Source organism: Marmota flaviventris, unplaced genomic scaffold (genome assembly GCF_047511675.1).
Source record: "Marmota flaviventris isolate mMarFla1 unplaced genomic scaffold, mMarFla1.hap1 Scaffold_44, whole genome shotgun sequence".
NCBI lineage: Eukaryota > Metazoa > Chordata > Mammalia > Rodentia > Sciuridae > Marmota > Marmota flaviventris.
The window spans coordinates 419225-428110 of NW_027288268.1; positions in this window are offsets into that span (position 1 = coordinate 419225).

Consider the following 8886-nt stretch of genomic DNA (forward strand, 5'->3'; position numbering starts at 1 on the left):
CCCTCTTCTTGGATTATTGCTTTTTCACTTAGATTGGATCAGGACCATTTATACAAATCACCTGTAAACTCACATAAAGCTCTGAAACATCCAAAGCAAGATTCTTTTGCTTGCTTGTGAGAACATAAGACTTTTGTTCAAGCTTTCCCTTGATTTATATCTATCAGGCATATGTTTTTAGTCCTTTTCAGCATTTCCAAGTCTTCAATTTCTTGCAGAAAACACATTGTTGGATTTTATTTTCCTTTGTGGAATTTATGGATCCTTGTCTTTTATTTGGTTACTTTAATCCATCTTCATTTGTTTTAATTTCTAACTAGGTTTTTATTCTGCCATATTATTTAATGTTCTTTCTATTTCTTGTACTTGCTGTGCTCTTTTAATTAACTTCTATAACATTTTCTTCTGGTGTTTAAAGTTTTATGCAATAATTTTATTTCTGTTTCTCTTTAGAGACACAAACAATAATTCTGTTTCCCTAACATATCAGTGGCTGTATCTTCCCTCTTAGAAAAGAAGAGCATTAGTAAACCTCATGTCTTTACCATCTCTATGATGCCCAGAATATTACTTACTTCTGGTGACATGAGTAATCTTTCTCTTTTCTTACATTTATATATTCGTGAATCATAGTTTATTATATTTATTTAAAATTATTCCACTACCTTTATTGGTTCTTTGGTTTTGGAGAAGAACCAAAGGCCAGAACATAGTGTTTAATCTCTGTAAGAAAGCTGAAGAATCTTGTGTGTGGGACAGGGCATGGGACATGGACTTTATGACAGAAAGACCCATGCAGTGCATCATAAGACAGCTATCACTTGATTTTGAAATAGCCCAGCAGAAAATAACTGTGGTCAAGATGGCACCCCAAGTTCTTTTTATATGTTGGAATGTAGATAGAAGACAGTTTTGCCAGGTTGCAATCTACAAACACTGGGAGTTAGATTAGAGAAGTAAACGACTGAATGCACAAAGCATGTCAGCCTCCACCTACTTTAACTTTACACAGAAGAACTCTTGCCCAAGAAGATCCTCACAGCAATGGTGTGAGGGCAAAAGGATAGACAATAACAGTCCAAAGGCAAAGAGGTGGGAAATGGGTTGGGGAGAGCTAAAGAAGAATTGGAACTGATCTTCCTGTGTTGCCTCTAGCTCTTCTCTGCCCTAAGCTGGCCACTCACTCCCTCAACAGAGCAGTTTAAAATATACTTGTTAGTGTTGTTGCTGTGTTGTTGTTTTAGATCCTGTAGTCCATTTTTCTAATCCTGTGGATTCTTGGCATCATTTTTTGAGGCAGTAACCTATACAAGTTGGACATCTTGTTGAACACCTGCTATCTTGGGGGAATATATACAGATGTGTGTGCATGTTGAACTTGTATCTATATTCAGTATGTATTAATTATATAAGGGATATATATATATATATATATATATATATATATATATATATATATATATAGTTTGATATATTTACTATACTTCATGTTCTTCATTTAAGTCATTTGTTTTGTTGTTTTTTTTTTCATTTTCTGTATTCTGTGATGGTATATATAGTTTTTTATACCTAGATAATATTGTACAGTTTAAAATCTGCTTATTTTACAATGAAAAAATTTCCATGTACAATGAAAATATACATTCTGAAAGATGACCTTATAAAATTCCTTTGAAAGGACACTTCATATAGTGTGAAAATACCAAACAAAATTTTTAAATGCAATTTTTAAATAAGTCACAAATTTCAAACATGCAGTTAATAGGCAGCATTTGGAAAGAGTTTTGAAGTCTCATCAAAATTTTTGTTCTTTCATGTACAAAATTGAATACTGGTAATTGTTACTTAGTTTATAGCCTAAGTAACCTCCAAACATCATTTTAGTTTACCAAAGCATCTTTCATTTTTATGGTGCTTGAGCTTGAACCCAGAGCCTGTGCATGCTTAGGCACATGCTCTACCACTGAGTCACCCAAAACCCCATATTGATTTGGCTAAAACAAATACAGCAATTAATGGAAAATATATGTTTGATGAAGTACATTAACGTGAGCACATTATCTTGTGTTGGTACTGCCAAAAAAGCAAATACTGGAGAAAAATTAATACTTACTCAAATTCCAGTTTAAATTTTGTAAATTCTCCTCATCCCCAAAACAACTTGTCTCAAGAAACACTGACTGTACTACTTATTGTCTCCTCTCTTCTTGTCCCATTTTACTATCCCTGATTCCCTTTTCCTTCTTGTTCCTCACCCTGCTTCTTACATTTTTTTTTCTTTTATTTTCTGCCATCACTGTTTCCTCCCTTTTCTTCATATTTTCTCTCCTTTTTCTTATCTTCTTCCTTGGTCATCAAGTAGCAGTGGTAGTGGTTGCCAAGTTGCACGTACTAATAATGGTTGTATTCATCATTCAGTAAATGCTTTCCACGTGCTGGACATTGAGCTCAGCTTTTAACCAGATGAGTAATTTTAGTTGGTAGTTCTTGGGATTCAATGGGAAGTTCAGTTCAATTTGCATGCAGTTTGATTAAAATTATGCTCTGACATCTTTGAAATATGATTGAATTAAAAGACTAATGAATTTATATTAAAGAAGATAGACTTTAAAAGAACTCTAGAGAGGCAGACCTGCGACCACCGACAGAACAGGCCCAGCAGCCCACAGAGGGGCAGAGCCACCACCCACACCTGCAAAGTAGGCGGACCTGCGACCCACCAGCAGAACAGGCCCAGCAACCCATGGAGGGGCAGAGCCACTGCCCGCACGTGCAAGATAGGTGGACCAGAGACTCACCTGCAGAGCAGGCCCAGTAATCCATGGAGGGGCAGAGCCGCTGCCTGCGCCTGCAAGATAGGCAGACCTGCGACCCACAGGCAGGACAGGCCCAGCGGCCCGCCAGCGTGGTAGACACATTGCCCTGGTGGGGGGAGGGGCAGAGCCGCCGACCATGCCTGCAAGGTAGGCAGACCTGCGATGGACCAGCAGAACAGGCCCAGTGGCCCGCGGAAGGGCAGAGCCACCGCCTGTGCCTGCAAGGTAGGCAGACCTGCTAAAGACTGGCAGAACAGGCCCAGTGGCCTGCCAGTGTGGTAGGCACATTGCCCCAATTGGAGGAGGGGCAGAGCAGCCGCCCACGCCTGCGAGGGATACTTTGCAACTATACAAGAGCAATATAAATATATAGGGGGAAAATTCAATAACACAACAGTTTCACCAAGCAGAAAGAAATGCAAGCAGTGTGAAAAGACAAGGAAAGATGCCGCAGTCTGGCTGGGCACAAAATCACGAGCCACTCAAGCAGGAACAAACTTTATTTTTTGAAACTGCTGCCAATGTCCGGTACGCGCCCAGGAAGATTTTGCGATCCACCCATGTGGCCTCCTCTCAGAACCGCAGTGAGCACTCCTCCCCCAGAACTCCCTCCTACTGTACTTCCCCTACCAATGGGAACTCTCCAGGAGTCCCGTAGCTGGCCTAGGTGAAAGCAGGAATCCAATATCCATATGAATGCAAATCTTAACATAATCATATCATCTCAATGGCTAGCTGGCATCACCTTTCCACCAAAAATGCCATGCATCATATACTTGGCTCTTAGCATCTCCCCCCTTCTGTTTAAGTAACAAGCAATCTGGCTAGGTTCCGTGCCTGTTAGGTTTGTCCAATTCAACATATGGTTCTTACCCGTCATCGGAAAACTGACTTTTAGGCATTAGCCTCCTGTCTTAGGTTGATACCACTGCAATTGGATCATACCCATCACTGACTACCGGTCCAGCATATAGCCATACTTGTGGATAGGCCTATGTACCAGTGGGGGGGGGTGAGATTCTTTGCCTCACCTCTGTTGGTCCCCAAATTTGGCCCTTGGTGTCAGTGGGGGGGTGAGGTTCTTTACCTCACCTCTGTTGGCCCCCAAAATTAGACCATCACTAGTAGAAGGGAGGAGGATACAGAAATGTCATGACACCAAGTCAATTAACGGCTCCTAGGAAAAATTGCATCACTGGTGACACATCAGCAAAGATACGCTAGCACTACCATAATTCGCTGCATCAACAAATAGATCACAAAGCATACAAGTGATACATAGTCCAGGCAAGTTCTGTAAGCAGTTCAAAGCAGAGGAATCTATCAATATGTCCATATCCTCCCAAAATAAAGCATACAAGTGATACATAGTCCAGGCAAGTTCTGTAAGCAGTTCAAAGCAGAGGAATCTATCAATATGTCCATATCCTTCCAAAATAAATCAACTCATTGATTGAGCATTACTTGTTGAGTTATAAATCATTGATGTATCAGTTTACACGGTTTGTTGTGATAACTCTCGAAGAAGTTGTAGTTTGGTTTTATCTTTGTCTTCACCGGCACTGGGATGAAAATAGGAATTTTGACAATGATGCTAAAAAAATATGTAACATTTCAACAGGTACTAAGAAAACAATATTTAGAACAATTTACATTATCCTGAACAGAATTATTAAATATAATGAAAAGGAAAGGTGAAAGTAAACAAACAGATCTGTTAACCTTCTATTTGTTCATATATTAAAACAATCCTCAACAGCTGTTTACCCAAATTAAATTAAACTATTAAAATCAGGTGAATAATAAAAAAATTTTTTTTGGATCCATGTGCATGAGCGCTCCTCATATATGATATATGGACATACGCACATACAGACATACAACACAAAACAGAAGTGTGCACACATAACATATAACACATAAGACAATAGTAAAGGCCTTGTAGCTTTACCTAGGTGAAATCTTCATTGCAATGTTCAAAAACTCCACAGTCAAAAAATAAAACTGATCAGAAAAAACATTAACCTAGGTCTGTATGAGCTCAAAAATAAAATAGAACTTTATGATGTGGGAAAAAGCAATAATAAAATAGATATTGAAAAAAGCATCCTGGTTAATCACTGTCGCAGATGTAACAATAGCCAAGCTGGAGATCTGGATATCAGCTGTTATGGATTTGAGTCGAATCATCTTCCTTTTGGTCTGTAGAAATTGTTTTAGTTAGTCTCTCTGGAATCCAAATCGGCTGCTGTTCTTCCTGTGGAAAAACACAAACAGAGCCCCGACTCCAGATTATCACTGGGTCAGGACCTTTCCATTGTCCTGTTAGAATATCTTTCCAAAGTACCTTAGGCTTATGTACATTTTTTGGATATAAATGTCTTTCCGCAGCACTAAGCCCTGATGAATCCAAATTTAAAAAGTTTAGAGTAAAAAGGGTTATTTTAAGTTTATCTTTGGGGGATATATACCCCTTTCCAATTCCATCCTTTTGTTTTAATAAGTACATTTTAATAGTTTGATGAGCTCTTTCAACTACGCCTTGTCCTTGTGGATTGTATGGAATTCCTGTTATGTGAGTAATGCCAAATGATGAGCAAAATTGTTTTAAAGAGGTGGACACATAACCAGGACCATTATAGGTTATTAACTGTTTTGGAACTCCCACAGTGGCAAAATTTTGTAAGCAATGAGCTATAACATCTTTAGTTTTTTCTCCGGCATGAAGGGAGCCCATCAGAAATCCGTAAGAAGTATCAACAGTAACATGTAAATATTTTAATTTTCCAAATTTTGGCAAGTGTGTGACGTCCATCTGCCAAATATGGTTAGGCATCAATCCTCTAGGATTGACTCCAAGATTAACTTGTGGTAAAAATTTCACACAATTTTGACATTGTTTTATTATATGTCGGGCTTGTTCTTCAGTTATTTTAAAACACTTTTGTAAAGTATTAGCATTGACATGGAACCTTTTATGAAAATTTATAGCTTCTTCTATTGTGGAGAAAATATGTATGTCATGTGTAGATTTATCTGCTAACTCATTGCCCAAACTAAGGGCTCCAGGCAATCCTGTATGTGCCCTGATATGTCCTATAAAGAATGGATCTTTTCTGTCCCAGATTAGACTTCGTATAGTGGAAAACAAAGAGAAAACAGTAGAAGAAGGGGAAATCCTACCAGCATCTTCAAGGGATACTATAGCATTAACTACATACTGACTATCAGAAAATAAATTAAATACAGAATCTTTAAACATCATAAAAGCTTGTAATACTGCATTAAGCTCTACGTTTTGAGCTGATTGTTTGGGTACTAAAAATGTAAAAGTTTGATCAGGGGTAACTACTGCTGCTGTACCATTATTTGACCCATCAGTGAATATATTTGGAGCATTCATGATAGGGTTTTTTTTTTTTGTCATCTTTGGAAAAACTACAGGATGTTTAGACCAAAAAGACAAAAAAGGATTAGATGGTAAGTGATTATCAAATGAAACATTGGATTTACACATGATTATTGCCCAAGTATTTAACTCATTAGCTAACTCATCAATTTGATCCATAGTATATGGAGTAATAATTTTATTGGGAGAAATCCCAAACACTCCCTTGGCTGCTTTTATTCCTTTGAGTATTAATTGTCCTACAGCCTCAGGATATCTAGTAAGAATAGTGTTAGGAGAATAAGATAAATGTATCCACAATAATGGACCTTCTTGCCAGAATACTCCTGTAGGAATATTTTTTTGTTGGCAGTACAATAAATAATAAAGGCAAACTTATATCAATTCTATCCAAATGCATATTTTCCATATATGTTTCAATGATTTTTAATGCCTTTCTTGCTTCAGGCGTCAACATGCGGGGTGAATTTGGATCTGATGGACCTTTTAGAATATCAAATAAAGGTCCCAACTCTCCTGTTGGTATGCCTAGATAAGGCCTTATCCAATTTATGTCTCCTAATAACTTTTGAAAGTCGTTAAGTGATTTGAGTTGATCTACTCGTATTTGAATTTTGGGTGGACGGACCACGGTTGAGGATAATAAAACCCCTAAATAATTAATTGGAAGATTTAATTGTAGTTTATCTATTGCTATCTCTAGATTATAATTTTTAATAAATTTGTAAGTGTGGCATAACATTCTAGCAATGTGTTTTTATCTTTATGTGCCAATAACACATCATCCATATAGTGAAATATTTGTAGTTCAGGATTTTGATTTCTAAGTGGCTGGATTGCTTTGTTAACATAAATTTGACACATAGTTGGACTATTAGCCATCCCTTGAGGGAGTACTTTCCATTCATATCTCTGATCAGGACCTTCATGATTTAATGCAGGGATAGTAAATGCAAAATGTGGACTATCCTCGGGATGAATTGGAATTGAAAAAAAACAATCTTTAATATATATAGCTAAAACATATCAGGTCTTTGGTAAATCAGACAATTGGGGAATCCCTGATTGAGCAGGTCCCATAATAACCATCTCATTATTAATGGCTCTTAAATCTTGCAATAATCTCCATTTACCAGATTTCTTTTTAATGACAAAAATGGGAGTATTATGGGGAGATACGGAAGGTTGTATATGTCCCTCCGCTAATTGTTGTTTGACCAGGTCATGGGCTATTTGTATCTTTTCTTTAGTCAGGGGCCACTGAGGAACCCACACTGGTCTTTCTGATTTCCAAGTAATTTTGATTGTCCCAATGGCCCTTTCTGAAAACCCAATCCATGTCTATTTGTTTCTTGATCTATTTGAGTTGGTGCTGTCATACCTTGTTCTTGTTTTCTTAATCTTTCTTCTTTCCTAAAGCCTTGTCTAGCCCTAGGAGTGGGCACATTAGGATTGATGTTATTTGTTAATGTCAAACCTAATTGATCTAGGACATCTCGTCCCCATAAATTTATAGGAAGATGATCCAATACATAGGGCTGTATAGTTCCTTCACATCCTTCAGGATCCTTCCAATCTAATACCATTGCACTTCTATGGGGATTAGTTGCCACTCCTAGGCCTCAAAGCGTTTGAGTGGCTTGTTGTAATGGCCAATGTTTCGGCCATTCTTGATGAGATATGATGCTAAGGTCTGCACCTGTATCAAGTAGCCCATTAAAGTCATGTCCTTGAATATTTAGTTTTAGCATGGGGCGAGAATCTAGATTTAAAGACAGCATAGCCCAATCTACACCTGTGGAGCCTAATCCCTTGGAACCTCTTTCTACAGTACGACTGGAAAATTTATCATGTAGGCTAGGTATTATTAATAACTGTGCTATTCTATCTCCTGGTGAAATTACTGATATACCTCTTGGAGAACTAGCTATAATTTTTATTTCACCCTCATAATCGGGATCAATTACCCCAGGACTTATCATAAGTCCTTTTAGTGTTGAAGAACTGCATCCAAATAATAAGCCTACTGTTCCTTGGGGAAGAGGTCCTTTTACTCCTGTGGGAATGATTTGAACTCCCATCTCTGGAGTTAGTACTGCTCTGGCAGAGGCGCAGATGTCCAACCCTGTGCTCCCTCTAGTTTGTCTGATGAGGGATTTAATGGATAATGCGTCCTGGGCACTACCTTGATGGTGCTGCTGGGTTCCTCCATTTCCCGTATATTTATGGTTTTGGGCCCCAGAGCATTGGGCCCTCCAGTCCGTTTTTTGGCAATGGAGCCTGATGTCTTTCTCCATGATATCGTGGGTAAACACTTGGCCCTTGTCTGTTTTTTGATAATGGAATACCCTCTATGGTGGTTTGAGAACGGCATTCATTAGCCCAATGTTTCCCTCTACGGCATCGTGGGCAAATACCCGGTATTCTATTCCTTTGATACCTAGCCTTGTTAAACCCTCCTCCTATGGGGCAACTCCTTTTAAAATGTCCTGTTTGATCACAATTATAGCATGTTTTTGGCCTGGCATCTAAAGCCTGTTGTACTGCTGCTAAGACTTGCCCTTGTTCATTAATGTCTCTACATAATTTAATATATGTGTTTAAACTTCATGTTTCCATGGTCTGATGAACTCTCTGCAGCAACGATTTGCTTGGTCATAA